The 17,843-nt window shown below is 46.5% G+C and overlaps 1 protein-coding gene across 4 annotated transcripts in view; it reads right to left on the reverse strand.

The window, feature by feature from the left end:
• The window catches only part of NEXMIF (neurite extension and migration factor), a 202,342-nt gene that overhangs the window by 48,694 nt on the left and 135,805 nt on the right, over nt 1-17,843 (reverse strand). For all 4 annotated transcript variants that reach the window (XM_068151976.1, XM_068151977.1, XM_068151975.1 and 1 more), the window contains one exon: nt 11,789-11,923. The gene's annotated coding sequence lies outside the window, so the exon portion shown is untranslated. The remainder of the gene's footprint in view (nt 1-11,788; nt 11,924-17,843) is intronic.

Below are 17,843 nucleotides of genomic sequence, written 5' to 3' on the forward strand. Positions count from 1 at the left end.
AAATGCCTCTAGTTAGGTCACAACCATATCAACAGACAAATATAATCCTGACGCCTCTCCAGATGAAACTGCCAGAAAGTGCGGAGGCTCACGACAGCTTGGGTCAAAGCCCAGTTTCCAAAAAGCCAAGAGCTAGTGAGCAGTTGATGGTCACCAATGTATCTCTTAAGCAGGACACACAACCTAGGACACAGATCCATAGATAACATAGACATCTCTCTTATGATGAAAGGCTGAGAGACCTGGGGCTCTTCAGTCTGGAAAAGACAAGACTGAGAGAACACTTTATTAATGTTTCTAAATGTCTAAAAGGGTGGGTGCCAAGAAGAAGGTGTTGGTCTCTCTCCTGTGATAGAACAAGGGGCGATGGATACAAACGGGAACACAGAAGTTCCCATTTAACATGAAAAACCTTCTTACTGTGAGGCTGACAGAGTCCTGGAGCAGGCTGCCCAGAGTGTTTGTCGGGTTTCATTCTCTACAAGCCTTCAAGACCCATCTAGCTGCACTCCTGAGTGACCTTCTCCAGGTGAACCTGCCTTGGCAGGGGGTTTGGACTTGATGATCTCGAGGTCCCTTCCAACCCCTACCATTCCATGATTCCATACAGGGATGTGATTCCCATCATCACCTTAGTTTTAATTTCTGCATCGACTCTAATTAAAACAAAGAAAGGAATTAAGAATCTCCCCCCATCTTTTGGCTGGGTAAGATGAGGTAAAAGCTCCCAGCTCTACCTGGAGCAGTGGTCAGCATCAAGAGGGGGTGTGGGGGGGGTGGAAGTGTTGCTTAAATGCCTTTTAAACAATTCCATCTGAAAGCAACCTGCACAGCGGCAGCCTGGGCTGCAGCACACAGCCAGCAGCTGGATCGATGGTGGGGCGGAGGTGGGTGCAGGAGAGCAGGAGCAGCAGGAACAGCAGGAGCAGCAGGCTGTGGCGTTGAGGCTAATAGTCTGGAGCAATTTATTCTGGGAGAAATCCTGCATGGAGCCAGGCAGGGGGCTGAGCAGAAAGCAGGCAGAGAGGATGGGAGGGAGAGGGTCCCCAATTCGAGAGCAGAGGGGATCAATACCAAACACTCCAGGATAAGCAGGAAACTCTTCTTCCCTCACCAAAAATAAATAAATGACAATTAATGAATCCAATCAAGCCATCTGCCAAAAAAAAAAATGTTGTTGAAGAAGCATCACACACAAAAATAAAAACCAACACCAAACAGCAAGAGGAAACCTTCAGCACTGTCACAGCATTGCTCCTGGTACAGTCCTGCCACTCTTCGGGGTTCAGAGCCCTGCCACCTCCTCCCAAAACAAAATCCTGTTGCAGCGGGGAAAGGCTCTTCATTTTCTGTCCCAATGACAAGCAAGAATCGAAGGAAGAGATTCTTTGCTGTGAGGGTGCAGGAGCCCTGGAGTAGGCTGCCCAGAGAGGTAGTGGAGACTCCTTTTCTAGAGAGATTCTAAACCCACTTGGACATTGTGATCCTATGCAGCCTGCTGTAGGTGACCCTGCTTTACAGTTGAACTGGATGATCTCCAGAGGTTCCTTCCAACCCCCACCATGCTGGGATTCTGTGAGAAGGGAAAGCCCATGGAATAATTTTCAACCATTTCCCCAGCTTGGTCCTACATCACTTCTTCAGCAGCAAAGCTTTACCTGATGACCTGCCACAACACCCCCTCTCCTTGGTGGCCTTCATCCATGCTTTGGATGAGTATTTCAGGGATGGACAGGGGGAGGTAATTTAGGGATATAACAAAGGGAGATGGGTTTCTGGAACCTGGTTTTGCCAAAGGAGGCTAAAAGCCGCGCTCGATCGTTACGCGCTTCCTGTGGTGCAAGCTCAGGAGCGCTGGATCTCCTCACAGACTAAATTTGCTGCGAATTGCTCCTGCTGGTGCCTGCAGCCCAAGGATAATGCGATGCTCTTTCCACATCACACTATCTCCATGCCCAAGCACATATGGTCTGGCTAACTAAGAAGCCTTGGAAAGGCTGTCAACAAGACTAGAGGAAGGTGTGCATCTGTGCAGAAACATATGCATGCCCCAGCGCTGCGCAACAAGCCACGGAAAGGATGCTCATGCCCAGAATCCCACCAAACCCTCCTGAGGTCCAGCAGAACCATGGTGTGGGACCCATGATGTTGCTGCTGCCACTTCCACAAACCCTTCCCCTCACCTCCTTTGTGCTGCATGGCTGAAAAACCATCAGGCTGCTTCCAAGGACCCTCTTGCCAGGTTATCTAAAGATGATGGTCCCTCTAAATTCAGCCTGCACAGGATTTCACAGCACGGCTGCTCCAGCCCTCATTTGTGTATCCCAAATGTGGTTTATGTTCATCTAGGAAAATATTCCCCCCTGGTACTAAAAGCAATGGAATAATCTACTATTTCAACTCACATCCCTTAAGAGAATTCTGCAGTTTGAAATTAAAAAAAAATAAAAAAAGGAAAAAGGAAAGGAAAAAAATAACTGGTTGAATTTGATTAAACCTTTGGAATCTCTCCAATATTTCCAGTTATTCCATCTGTAGAAACACTCTACTGGCACTTGGCACATTTATAGCATTAACTGCCTTCTAAATCAGCAGCAGTTCTGCCTAACAATTTGGCATTTGCACACTGCCTTGTAAATTACCCACCTTACATCTCCTGGTACCAGGACCATCCCCTCCAAAAAGCCCATTACTACCTTGTAGAAATTCTTCAGGAAGAAAATATCCTCTTATGGGCTTGTCTCATGACACACAAAGAAAAGAGGAGGGGAAATGGCATGGTATTAACACCGTGGCTCATGGTGTTACTATGGCAGTAAAATGAAACCCAGCACAACCAGCTGGTTGCTATACTGCTATTAGAGCCTCTTCTCTGCTTCTGACCTTTCTAGAACTCTCCAAAAGGCATTAATCTGCTCCCCAAATCTGTCTAGGATCTACAGTGCAACGCAAGGTGGAGAAGCCTTCCTCCCAGCATAGGGAACAATGACGATGCCGCTGGCAAGGATTTGCTGGGGCTTGGGGGTTTTATGTGTGCTACCACAGGGTGAAGTCAGGTCCCAGGCTGGGGACGGCTGCAGCTCCACATGGAGCCACGGAGCAGCAGGAAACCACTCAGCAATATCAGCAGTATTTGTGCATTTCTGGGTTGAAAACAAAGAGCGGAGAAGGTCGGCGTTATTACCTCCCTGCTTCCGAGTCGACGCTCCTCTTTTGTCTCGCCCAAATCATTGGGAAGTAAAAAACCCTCCCCTTCCCAAATGGCTCCAAGCTCCTTTGAATCCCCTTGCTCATGTTTATCCACACCTGACCCATTCTTCTTACACCTCCCCATTGAGAAAGTGGTTGAAAATCAACAAATTAAGAGCCCAGCTCGTGCCCTCCTGCAGAACAATCTTCTCCTCGCCTGCAGCTCAGACCTTGTTTTCTGCTCCTGAGCTGGGCTCTGCTTAGCTGGTCCTTCCTACCATGGATTTGGTCTACAGACTGCAGGGGGGAAGGAAAAAAGAGGAGAAAAATAGAAAGAAAAGGACAAATTTCTCAGTGTTCTTCTTGGAGTAAGGGGCCCAAAACTGACCCCCGAATTTGAGGTATGGCCTCACCAGTGCCCAGTACAGGAGGACAATCCCTGTCCTGGTCCTGCTGGATACACTATTGCTGATACAAGATAGGATGTTGGTGGCCTCTTGGCCACACACTGGCTCATCTTCAGTTGCTGTCAACCAACACCTCCAGGTCATTTTCTACTGGGCAGTTTCTAGCCACTCTGCCCCAAGCCTGTAGTGTTCATGGGATTGTTGTGACCCAAGTGCAGGGTCCTGCACTTGGCCTTCTTGAACTTCAAGCTATTGGTCTTGGCCTGTTGACCCAGTCTAGATCACACAATGCATGCTGAAGGTGCTAAGACACCTCTAGCCCCCTGGTAAATAGCTTAACCCATCCCTTTGCAGGGGGCTGGTGATGACTGTGTGTCACTGGGACACCAAATGATGTTGTGCCTACAGAGATCAGCAACATATCCCAGCACCATACCTCCAGCCTGGGCCCTGGGTGAGGTGCAGGGGCTCTATGATACCCCATCACAGAGAGGCTGCAGAAGACAAAAGGATCATTGCTGTGATACTTAGAAGGAAAAAATTCTCCCACAAACAGAGTTGTAAGCGCATGGTGGCCAGCAGCATCTGAGCCCACCAAGAAAACAGCCAAGGCTTAACTCAGAGGCCAGTCTGCACTTGATGGAAATATCTGCTCCCTCACACACACCAAATTAAAAGAGAACTGAGAGCGAGCTCTCCCTGCAGCCAGCCATGCATACCTGATGACTGCCTGCTCCACACGAGAGCAAAAGGGCAAATGAATCATGTTACACCCCATGAATAAAACCAGGCTTAATGCCACAGCCACTTCATGATTTCATTGTCACTGCTCCAGACAGTTTGGCCTTGTTTGCAGAGGTGCTCAGTACCCCTGAGTCCCACTTCAGCTAATGGGGAGACAGAGAGCACTTTTCACCCCAAGGTTCTCTCCCAAGCCCTGTATGCGCCTGGGAAATTGTCCCAGCTCACAAGGAGGTTTCCCTGGGGTTTGTGAAATGAAAAGCTGAGAGCAGGGATGCACCTTGGATCTCAACCTGCTGCACCCATATCCATTCTCTGGAAAGTGGGATTATGGTTTGCAGCTCTATTTAAATTGTGCTCTTATTGTGAAGAGGAACCAAGTCCATGATAGTGCTCAGGTAACCCGGGCCACCTGGAGATGTTTGTCATCAGCACCAGGAGGCAACCACAGAATTTGCCTGGCCCAACTCTATACATCCCCTACGCACAAGTCAAGGAATCATAGTATCCTTTCAGTTGGAAAAGACCTTTAAGATCAAGTCCAACCATTAATGCAGCATTGCCAGGATGCTAAAGGAGATGGTGGTATGAGCCACCTGAAACTGAGATGAAGACATCTCCAAACTACCCCTTTGGGAAGGTGCTTACAGAGCAGGCCTGCTCTGTGAGCATGGAGAGGCACACAGAGGAGGAACAGTAGACCAAAACCTAACCCCACTGTTGTTGCATTATGGGAAAGGACTTCTGCAGGAGACTAAAGTCAGTCAAGCAGCAGCACCACCACACACTGCAGATTGTGAATACGGTCTGCTTGGAGCTGTGTCGCCTCCCCTTCCTGACGTTTTTTGGCTCCCTTTGGCATTTTAAACAATTCCTATTTCCACTCTGTTTGGGAAACTTTGTTGTCTGGGGCCAAATTATTTTCAGTGATGCCCAGTGACATGACAAGGGGCAGTGGGCACAAACTAGAAGCCAGGAGCTTCCATCTGAAGAGGAGGAGAAAATTTTTTGGTGTGAGGGTGCTGGAGCTCTGGAGCAGGCTGCCCAGAGAGGTTGTGGAGTCTCCTTCTGTGGAGAGATTCCAAATCCAGCTGGACATTGTGATCCTGGGCAACTTTCTGTGGGTGATCCTACTTGAACAGTGGGGTTGGAATGAATGATCTCCAGAGGTGCCTTCCAAACCCCACCAAGCTGGAATTCTGTTTTCTTTTAAGCACCTCCCTGCACTGGCAGCATTCCTCAAAGCAAGCCCTGGTGTTCATATCCCCATCAAGACCAACACATCAGTGGTGCAGATGGTGTGAGCTGCACCTCAGCCTTGGCACCATCCTTCCTGGGAGGAATTAGAACAAGAAAAGATCTTTACTATTTTCTTGTGTCTGTTTGGAAAATATATCCCAGGACAACCTCTCCAGAACAACATCAGTCCTCTGGCAAACAAAAAAGAAGTCAAAATGCAAACTATTTATTGCCAAACCCTCTTCCTTGGTTGTAAAGCTCTGTTTAATTTTATCCCTTAGGCATCTATTATCTCATAGCCCATATTATTTTTCCAGCTATTACTGCTTAATTTTCCCCATCCAAAAAGTATGTACAGACACAAGCCAATTTCCGTCTTGGCACAATTGTTGATGAGAAACAAACAGCTGCTTCACTGGGGTCCTAACAAAGAGACAGGGAATTGATGCTTCTCATCTTCTCAATCTCACTCTGAGGGTGCTGGAGCCCTGGAGCAGGCTGCCCAGAGAGGTTACAGAGTCTCCTTCTCTGGAGAGATTCCAAACCCACCTGGACATTGTGATCCTGGGCAACTTGCTCTGGGGTGGCCCTGCTTTAGCAGGGAGTTGGACTTGATGATCTCCAGAGGTTCTTTCCAACCCTGTCCTCATGCTGCAATTCTGAGATTCTGTCATAGGTTCACACAAGTAATTGCTTGTTGTCACGTGTACTTAACCACCAAGCACTTTCATCCTCCTAGCCACAGCAAAGACCCTTGGTGATGACTTTTGGTCAGGCACTGGAATGAGATGCCCAGGGAGGTGGTGGGGGTCACCGTCCCTGGAGGTGTTCAAGAACCCTATGGACCTGGCACTCTGGGACATGGTTTAGTGGCCATGGTGGTCTTAAGCTGATGGTTTGACTTGATGATCTTAGACGTCTTTTCCAACTGAAACAGTTCTGTGATTCTACGAGGGAGAGGATCTCTGGTGATGAGGGAAGTGACCTTTGGTAATGGGAGGGTGGGCACAACTTGCAGATGGAGGGAGGAGAAGCCAGGGGGCTTCCATTGCAGTCCCTCATTTGCTCATGCTGTGCTGGAAACAAAGGCTGAGCATAAACATTTCTTGTCTTTTTATTTCTTTAAATAAAAGCTGCTAAATTTTAATCAGAGCTTAAAATAAAGGTTAAAACCCATGGCTAATGGAATATCCTGACCAAGATGCTTGGGCTGCTTCTCTTTTGACATCCCTGGCGGAATTTGTTTGTGGCTAGCAGGTAGAGGGGAAGGAATTCTGCCCCTCTGCTCTGCTGAGATCTCACCTGCAATAGTGGGGCCAGCTCTGGAGTGCTCAGCACAGGAGAGATATGAACCTGTCTGAGTGGGGCCAGAGGAGGCCACAGCAACGATGGGAGCTCTGGAAGCCTTCTGCTGTGAGGACAGGCTGATAGAATTGGGCTTCAGCCTGGAGAAGGCTCCAGGGAGACCTTCTGGTGGCCTTTCAGGACTTCAAGTGCAAATCAGAAAGCTGAAGACAGACTTTTGTATAGGGCCTGTTGTGACAGGACAAGGGCAGATGGCTTAAACTAAAAGAGGGAGACCAGAGAGTAGGAAGAAATACTTTACAGCAAGGGTGGTGAGACCCTGCTCCAGGATGCCCAGAGAGGTGGGAGATGTCCCATCCCTGGAACCATTGCAGATCAGGCTGTTTGTGTCCCTGAGCAACCGGCTCTAGTTGCAGATGTCCCTGCTGACTACAGGGGGGTTGGAATAGGTGACCTGGCCCTTTACAAACCAAACCAAGCCATGATTCTGTTTAATGATAGTATTTCATCAGAAGTTCTTGCAAAATGTTACTGCTGGACACATAAGCAAGCACAAAACCATAGAACTGTTGAGGTTGGAAGAGACCTTTGAGATCCTCATATCCAACCACTTGTCTAGAACTCACAGTATCACTACTACTGCTAAGACAGACCTTCTCAAGGTACTAAGTCCATCACTCATTCTATGGAGACCATGGCAGCGTGATTGTAGGTGGAGCAGCCCACATCAGCCAGCATAGGAGGGAGCAGCACATATCCAAAAGACAGGGAGACTTGCAGAGCAGACCCCAGGAAACAATCTCTGTTTCCCTGACAAAAGCACAGAGAAAACAAAGAAGGACAGACAGGCTTAGAAACTCAGATGTATAAAAATGACTGAAGTAATTAAGGAATATGCAAAATTACAAATCACTGTCAAGACACCAAGAAACTAGCCTGAGTTACTGGCAAAAGCTGTGAAAGCCAAGGTGTATTTGTGAGATGGACGGAAAACTGGGGCCAGTTCTAGTCTGCACTCCTTAACACAGCTATTCATGGTAGTGTTGGGGTACTTGGTGCTTGCACACCATGTTGTGAAGGACCTGCATGTCCAATGGTTTCCCAGTGAGGAGGCAGAAGGGATTTCATGGATCACAGAATGGCTTGAGTTGAAAGGAATTTTAAAGATCATCTAGTTTCAACCTTGACTGCCACAGGCAGGGTCAGGTTGCTCAAAGCTCCATCCAGCCTGGTCTTAAATGCTTCCAGGCATAAGGCATCTATGCATTTTTTGGGCAACCCATTCCAGGGTTCTTAAGGACTACACAAGAGCCTAACTGGGCTCAGCACCTGGATACAGGGCAGAGCATCTCCCATTACCAACCCCATTGCAGCAACCAGTCTCAACTGAGGGGGCTTTTGGGACTAAGCTTATGATGAACATGGAGATGGCAGCAGGGCTTTTCAACCCAACTCCTCACACCAGCCTGCCATGCACAACACAAGAGACATTTCTTCTGCTCCTCCTTCATTTTAATCCATTATTAATGCTTCTGACAAAAGGCATTGCTAATGCTTTCCTTCCTGCTGCTCGTCCTGGCTTTAGATGCTCTGTTAAAAAAACCCAAAAAGCTCCAAAAGCAGTTGCAAGCATCAGTGCCCTGCCATGCTCTCGTCTTGTCCAGTGGGTGTTACCACAGCAAATAGAAATTGCAAGCAGAGGCCGAATGGCAATGAGTCAGGAAGGCAGAAAAGCGTGAAAACAAAATGAATGGCAAGGCAATAAACCAGCAATATTTCACCAGCAGCACTGAGCTCCTGCATAACCTCCATCCATCAGCGTTATCAGAGCCTGGGAGCTCACCCGAGTTGTACTTACAGTGCATTAGTGACACTGGCAGGGAAGAGACTGTGGCCATGTGGGTGCATCACTGTGCCATGGGATGAGGCCACCAGGAAGTGTGGGCAAGGGCAATGGCCATCCACCAGCACTAGCACATTAAGATCCTCCTCCAGAACAAGAAGAATCATAGAATTATGTGTTTTGATGACAGATCTTTTCAGTATCAGTTTTAGTGTTTCCAACCAGAAAAATTGCTCTCTACAACTCTGTGAACAGAGGTGGGAGTGAAGTGGGGAATGGTCACTCTTCCCCAACATCCATCAGGTGATAGAACGAGAGGAAATGGCCTGAAATTATGCCAGGAGAGGTTTAGGTTGGATATTAGGAAAATTTTCTTTCCTGAAAGTGGTCAGGCATTGGAAAAAGCTGCCTGGGGAGGTGGTGGAGTCCCCATCCCTGGAGGTGTTCAAGAGGAGTGTGAGCCAGATTTGGGAGGGTCTTCTGAAGAGCGCTGCCAAGTTTCTACTTTCAATCATAGAATTCATTGGGTTGGAAGTGACCTTTAAAGCTCATCTAGTACAACCCCACTGCAGTCAGTAGGCATCAGGTTGCTCAAAGCTCCATAAAGCCTGCCCGTGAATGTCTACAGGGATGGGGCCTCCACCACTTCAATGGGCAACCTGTCTCAATGTTCCACCACCCTCATAGAAAACACTCAAATTCTTACTGGCATCCCACATGAGGCAGAGAGAAAACTGATGGGACAATCCCAGGCAGCAAGATGCCCCAGTAAGGGAAAGGAATCAAACCAGGGAAAGGATCAGTGATCCTGACTGTCTGTGGGGCTCACACATCTTTCATGACTCTAGTAGCAACCCAGGTGTACTGCTGAGGAAACCTGAGAAATATGTTTAAAGTAGAAAGTTGTGCCCTTCAAAAAGCTGGAGAATGATTGGAGGGACCAAATTAGAAAAAGGAGTCCCTTTTCCAGTCATCCCCAAAACACACCAGTATCCCTTCATTCCCTGTTCCTCATGAAGATACTGAAGTGCAGCAGCTCCTCCTTGGGGTAAAGGTGAACAACCCCCTTTTCTCTCTATCTACGAAGAGATTACTAAAATCACCACAGGGACATGGAGGATGGGGGCTACCTCAACCCTGTATTTTCCAGAGCACCAAGTACAAACCACCCTGTCAGTCCACTTTTAGAAACAACCTCTCATTTTTCACTCCTGTGCAGAATGATCTGTGTGCAACTCTGGTCCATCACTCTCACCATCCCCGCCACAGCCATGCTCCCAGGGTAAAAGCAGTCATGCAGGGCTTTGCCTGCAAGTCAAGCTCATGGCATTACCCAGAGAGATGGCACCCTCCTGAAAAAACAGGACTTTGTGTCCCCTTTGATGACCTACAGCTTGGACACAGGTTGGGGCTCTCTGTCCAGGTTGTGGATAAAAATCACCGCTCTCTCCCCACAAGAAGCTAATTCCCTATTAGCGCTGCAGAAAACTCAGGCAGCCAGCACGAAGAAAGCTTTTTAAAGAGATATAAAACCCGGATTTCTGTATTGAACCACACGCCACAGATGGTGTAGCAGACGAGGATTAATTCATGAATCATATTTCTTAAATGATACAATCTCTCTTTTCACTTCCATACTTTCCCTTTTTGACTCAGAAGCAGGGATTTAAAATGCCCTTCCCAGATATGAATTTTGCATGAACACTGCAGGGGTAAAGGGAAAAAAACCAACCCACAACCAACAAAGAAGCCTCAATAAACCAGAAACCCCAGATGTTTGAAGCTAAGTTCTCAAAAGTAAGCAAACACATATCCTGTCCATCTAGGGAAGAAGAGGTGTGGAAATGCAATATATGCAGGCATGGATCTGGGACTGGGGTGGGAAAATGCATTCCTGAACATTTGGAGATTACTGATGTTCAGCCAGGGTTCTGAATTTCACAAAAACTGGTTTTCTATCTCCTCCCATCTTATTCGCCACCCTCGCAGCATCAGAAAAGCCTTAAGGCAAACATTTCCAGCACTCTCCTTCATCTCTCCTCCAGCCCATACTGATGCTCTCCTTGGGAAAATCCTGTGTAAGGCATCACCAGGTTGCTCTCCAGAAAAAACTCACAGAGCCCTCAAAACCAAAGGGATTGCAGAAAGCAACAGCAAGCCAAAACATCCTGCACCACGCATACAGCTCAACCGCAGCTCACTACCACAGCTGAGAAACGTTTTAAGTGGGGGGAAAAGTGAAGGAAATCACAGAAACATAGAATGGTGGGGGTCGGATCAGACCTCTGGAGAACATCCAGTCCAATCTCCTGCCAAAAGCAGGAACACCTAGGGCAGGTCACATGGGAAGACATCCAGACAGGTCTTGAAAGTCTCTAGAGAAGGAGACTCCACAACCTCTCTGGGCAGCCTGCTCCAGCACTCTGTCACACTCATAGCAAGGAAGTTTCTCCTCATGTTGGGGTACAACTTCCAGTGTTCCAGTTTGTATCTCATCACAGGATACCACTAAAGAGAGACCAGTGCTGCCTTCTTGACACCCACGCTTCAGATATCTGTAAACATTAATAAGATCGCCGCTCAATGTGATGTTTCCAGAGCAAACAGCCCCAGGTGTCTCAGCCTTTTCTCGTAAGACAGACATTCAAATGGAACATGGAAATGACAAAAGAGCTCTTGTGTAGAGCTGAACTCCCATCTCCTTCTCAACTGGAAGGCTCTTTCTTTCAGACCAGCCAAGCTCAGAACCAAGTGCCTGTGCAGAACCACAGGCAGGAGAGCAGACAGAACCAGGCTGAGAAGAAATAGCATCAGCATCCAAGCCTCCTAGCACTCTGCCCTTCTGTGCACTTTTTCACCTCCAAAAGCTGCTGCTACACCTTTCTTTCATCACCGAATCAGGATTTCAGCCAGGTTTTTTGTTTCATTTTGTTTTTTTCCACTTGGCACATGAAGCAGCTGGGAATATGCTGTACAGCTTCTTTATACAGCCTTGCGTTTACTATACTGCAGTTTTACACACGAAGCTTCCAGTTAGAATTAGAGTGGAAAAAAAAGGACTTACCCTTCAATTATTTCAACCTTTCCCTGCTTTGTGTGCGACGTGGGCTTCTCTTTTGGTTACTATTTCCAGATTTGGTCTTTGGGTAGGTGAATGGAAGAGGAGAATGAAAGGAGTTGTGTTTGATGACGATGGAGACTGTGAAAGAAAAGAGAAGCACTTTAGCGCAGAGCAGTCCTCTCTATACAGACAGATTGGATTAAATTAAATTAAATTAGTGACACCTACATAAATGCTTCCTACTGTTTTTATGCACACATACAAATATCACAACTGCCAAGGAGAATGCAGCTGTCAGTGATACGGCAGGGGGGAAGAAAAGGAGCAATTTCTAAAATGGAAGGTGAAAAAAACAAACACAAAAACATAACAACCAGTGTTTGAACAGCAGCAAAGGGGCTCCCACCAGTTTGCAGGAGGGCAGGCAGCTGCCCAAACTGGGAGGCTTGTAAAACTCAAATGGCTTGAGACTATGTGGAAAGGGCTTGAGGATGTGGCAAAACCGCAGCAACAAAACCTGACAGACACTCTTTTTGCTTCCCAAAAGACTACACCAGCTCAACTGCTTTGGAGAAAGCAAGGGAGGAGCGAGAGTTTTGGGAAACACGATTCACCCAAACCCTGCAACGATGAAAGGACTCCGAGTACAGGAAGGAATTAATAATTTGGTCACCCTACCAGCAAGTCCCTCTCTAAAAAACACATTAATCTCCCACCATCTGCTTTAATAGCAGAATTTCTGCTAAGTGGTTTTCCCCTACACAGCCCCACATCTCCCTGTAAACACACAAACAAACCATTTGGCTTCCCACAGTCACGGGGTATGCAGCTGCTCGGGGACGGGCTCCGTGCCTTTGACACGGTGCCAAGGTGGAATTCCTGTCATCCCGTTTACTCCCACACCTCTCCCCTCACCCACTGCATGTCTTACAGACTCTTTGGACTCCTGGGGTGAAGCACCCTACCTCTTCACATCACTGTCCACTAAACAGGGCAGATCAACAACAACATAAAAGAACAAAGATGAGAGGAATGAGATTCTGTGCTATTATTTTTCTCATGACAGCTCCCCCCTCCCACCTTCTGTATGCTACTGGCATCTCTAGCACTGTGAGCTCCAGCCCAAACACCAAAAGCACCCCCCCAAAAAAGCACATTTACAAAATGACTCAGAAGATGCCACGCATGCTAATGGAAAATGAAATGGTGGTGGTGGCGGTGCCCAGGGAAGTGGTGGAGTCACTCTTCCAGAAGTTGTTCAAGGAACAACTGGACATGGCACTTCAGGACATGGTTTAATGGCTATGGTGGTCTGGTCTTAGACTGAAGGTTGGACTGAATTAACTTCATTCTATGAAAAAAAATATCCCTGAGCCAAGAAGATTGACCTTATTTAGTTGGGAAAGCCCCAAAGTCACCACAAGTACTACATAAAAATACATGCTAACATTGAGGAGCTATAAACTTAATATGGAATAACCCTTTTTATAAGCAGCTCAGTTGCTGCCACTGGCCCAGTGGCCTTTGCTAAATCCAAGGTGCTTTAACAAAGCGAGGAAGCTTTTCATTGCTATTTAGCAGAATGGGCGGGTGCGGGGGGAAGTAAAGCACGAGAGAATAAAACTGCTCAAGACATCAAGGACCAAGACAGAAACAAAAAGGCAGGTCTCCTCATCCAGCTCCTCCACTACCAAACACCCTGCTGGGCTGTGGTACTTAAATAGAAACACTATTGTTAGCCCTAAGCAATGCAGACTCATTAACATTTATTCTTGTGGTATAAAATATATTTTTAAGTACTTAAAGAAATAATCTGGAGGAAGTGCTAAAGCTCTGAGCGTATTTTCAATATGTCCCAGCTTTTCCAGAGAGATTTCAGACCTCCTGGAAAGACACAGATCATCTTAGAGGCTGCTGCAGGGCGGGAGCATGTGGATATCTCCAACCAACCCAGAAAAGCCACACAAGCAAATCCCCTGCCCTTGCTTCTCCTCCCAGATTGTTCAGCAAGAGGTAAAACTAAAAATGCTGCTGATTGGAATTACTCATGGACAGCAGAAACCCCAAACTACCATTCCCCACACGTTTTTAATGTGTGGGGGTGTTTATATGTGAATAACACTTGGAAACAGAGGAACTTGATGCCTGTAAAGATACCTCCTCAAGAAGCATGCCAGCAGAAAGCCTGGCCAGAACACACAGCTCCTGCTGGAACAATTTCCATGCAGCCCAAATTCAGCGTGCAGGTCCCAGTCATACCACACTTTATCCCAGAAGCTAATGGAGACAAACCCTGTTTGCAGCTTTCAATTAGCCCAGCAAAGCAAAAGCATCATGAGAGAGGAACCACAGCCTCTCCCCATCCTCATGAAGAGCAGGTGGCAGATGCAACAGACCTCACTGATCCCATAAGCTGTCAGGAGAGGGTCTGGGGGTTGGCTGAGAGGAGCAGCAGTTGTAGTGGTTGTTCCAGTGGTGTCCATAAGTATATCCAGATAAAAACACTGTGCAAGAGCATGCCAAGCCATAGAGGCAGATGATTTAATGTTTGGACTTAAATCTAAACCTAAACAATTCTATGATTTGTTGAGAGATTCAACACAGGGAACAGAAACCCGAGGTAGCCACCAATGCAAGGGGCACAGTGCTTTATTGACACCAAACCCAAACACGCCAGGAATATGGAGGATGTATTTTATCTTATATACACGCTTTACAAGTCAGCTCCAGTTTGCCATGTGACCCAGCCAGCCTTGACATGCCTCAGATGAATTAAAACGGGAAGAGGCAAGGAGAGAGAAGAAACAGCTTTCTTTTTCATTGTCAGAAAAATTACTGCACAGTTAGTGTTTTGCAGACACCCCATAATTTCAGTCTTTAATCAATGCTTTGGTGGGGGCAAAGAAGAACCAAGTGAATCTCAGAGTCGATTTAATGCATGGCCACCCCAGTTTGACATCCTAAGCTCAGAGACAATGCCTTCCACAGGACCAACACATCACCCCATTGCTTCTCCCCAGGCACAAGCTGAAAGATGGAGCTGGAGGAACCAAGGACCTGAATGCTGGGGAAGGACTTCTTAGAAGAGCTTGTTGTGACAGGACAAGATGCTACGGACTTAAGCTTGAGAAGGGTAGATTTACACTGGATATTAGACAGAAACGCTTTACAGTGAGGCTGGGGAGACACTGGAACAGGTTGTGGATGCCCCTCCCTGGCAGAGTTCAAAGCCAGGTTGGACAAGGCCTTGAGCAACCTGGTCTAGTGGAAGGTGTCCTGGCCCATGGCAAGGGCTTAAAACTAGATGATCTTCAAGGTCCCTTCCAATCTAAACCATTCTATGATATTTAAAGCCACCTATCTTCTCCCCAGCACAGAGATAGAGGGACGTGCTCTGGAGCTCAGCCACAGTGGTCCCTGGCACCGTGCAGATGGCAGCGGTTTGGGTAGCCGGTGCTAAACGCAATCTGCACAAGCTACAGCACACGCACCAAGTTCAAAGTCAAAATGAACATTTGTTCTACGACAAAACACATTGCAAATGATCCTTAACAAATTTTAACCATTGCTAGAGTCAGATAAGAGCACAGGACTATGGATCATACCCTGATATTATTGCAGGCTCTGTGCTGCTGAACACTCGAGTGGCAGCGCAGAGAGATCTATATTTTGTATTTCACTATAAATTACAGAGCAGCATAATCAAGCTGAAGGGGCAGCTCTGCTCTTTCCTGTGTTGCTTCCTTCAGGTTTTTAAACCCACTCAATTTCTTTCCATTTAGTTGCTTTATTGGGGCAGCTTCTCTCCTTCCCGCGTCGCTTCCTTCATATTTTTCAGCCCATTCAATTTCTTCTCATCTATAGTTGCTTTATTTTTGGTTCCTTGCTGCATCAGATCATTCCACCTTCCCAGAGTGGTGAAGATGAATAAAAAAATCACCAAACTTCCTTGCGACAACTTGGGGAGCTGTTACATAAAGCAGAGAAGGGTATCAGCAGATAGAGACAACTCGGAGGCAACCTGAGGTTTGGTATTCTGTGTCAGCTTGACACACAGGGGAAATAACCCTTTAATCCAGTGCAGTGTATTTCATTTACTGTAGTGTTATCCAGTTCGAAGATGTTATGAAAGGAATCCCTGGAGAGACTTAAGACTTCAAAACCAGCCTGAGTTTGAACTTAATTCCACCGTTGCAAAAGGCTGTAGCCGTGGAAGATGACCTTTTCCATACCTTGCATGCCAGGAGCCATTCTGCCTCATAATGTCATGCCAAATTAGAATATTCTCTTTTTGGTTTACTTGGGATTTTGTTTTGTCTTTTCTTTTTAATTAAAAGCATCTGTCACTAATAATGAAACAGGGGGGGGGAAAGAAAAAAATAAAAATCAATAATACAGATTAGAAACGGTGACATCAAGGGAGATGAGAGCTAAAAAGCTTGGTAATTAACAGAGGGACTTTTCACCTCCACATGAGCTCACCATCAGAGCCCAGGTCAGGACCGAACGAGCATTGATACCATCTCCATGCCGCTCATCAGCATGTGAAACAAAGGGATGTTCTTGCTGCAGCGCCATGCTGACCTCTCTGCAAATCCATTCTCCAGAGCTTGGGAGGTCCCTCTCCTCAGATAGGAAAGGAGAGAGGAAAAATACCTCTGAAGTGCAGATCTCCAAGGTGCTTAGGTCTTGCCAAGGTTATCCTGAATGAAAGTTTAAATATATCTTTATAAGACCATAAATCCACGTTAGTGAAGGAGAAGCTGGTGGAACTTCCTGTGATGGCAGGGATGAAGGCATGTGGTGTGATTTCAGCCAACTGCAGGAGCTTAGAATCGTAGAACTATTTTAGTCAGAAAAGACCTCTAAGACCATTGAGTCAGCCTAATACCACCATAGCCATCAAACCATGTCCCAAAATGCCATATCCACACATTTCTTGAACACTTCCAAGGATGACAATTTTACCACTCCCTGAGCTGCCTGTTCCAGTGCCTGACCACTCTTGCAGGAAAGACATGTTTCCTAATATCCAACCTGAACCTCCCTGACCAATTTCAGGCTATTTCCTGCTGTGCTATCACCTGATACTAGAGAAAAGAGACTGACCTCCAGCCCACTCAAACCTCATTTCAGGGAGTTTTAGAGAGCAATGAGGTCTAAACTAAACAATTCCAGTTCCCTCAGCTGCTCCTCACCAGACCCATTCTCTAGACTCATCACCAGCTTTGCTGTCCTTCTCTAAACAGGCTCCAGCACCTCAGTATCTTTCTTGTAGTGAGGGCCCCAAAACTGAACACATTTTTAAGCAATCCTGCAGGAAGCTTATTAAAGCAGACATGGAAATCCCAGTTAAAGTTGCTCTCTAGTGTTAATCACATCCATGGACTTTACTATTCAGAGGTGAACCACAAAAGGCCAGTTTTCACTTGCTGCATCTTGCAACAAGGATTGTGAGTGTAATTAACTGCAGATTTATATTTTCCAAAACTACAGTTCCCCCACTAAATACTAAATTAATTACCAAATGTCTTCATAATGAATGTGAAATTATTTCGTCTGCTAAAGCAGTACAAACAGCTTTATTGTATCATTAACAGTTAGAAATGTTCCATCAGCATGGCTGAAAAAAATGTAAACTAAATATGCCAAGGATACATTGCTTTCTACTCTGACTATTATGTATTTTTTTTTATGTCTAATTTCATGGTAGATAAGTGAAAAATCTTTTCACCTGACTTTGTGAGAGGCTCATTTGCTCATGCAAATTTAAAACCAAGTGTCATAATACAATGAAATTATAAAAACATACCAAAAAGGAGTTAGTGAAAAGGAGTTAGTGAGTCACTAAATTTAGCTCCTAATGGAGTTCAACCTGTCTTAAAGAGTTGTGTGTTAATGGGGAGAGCTACCATGCTCTGTAAACATCAGAAACACCTTAGAAACCATCACACACGCACGGGGCTTCTGGAGGAAGCCCAACAGGTTTGCTGCCTTCCACAACTTGAGCTAAGGTGCCCTCGTGATACCACATCCAGTACCCCCTACTTTGCCCTGG

Source organism: Melanerpes formicivorus, unplaced genomic scaffold, assembly GCF_026170545.1.
Source record: "Melanerpes formicivorus ecotype bairdi unplaced genomic scaffold, bMelFor1.0.p_v2 SCAF_22, whole genome shotgun sequence".
In the NCBI taxonomy this organism is placed as follows: Eukaryota; Metazoa; Chordata; class Aves; order Piciformes; family Picidae; genus Melanerpes; species Melanerpes formicivorus.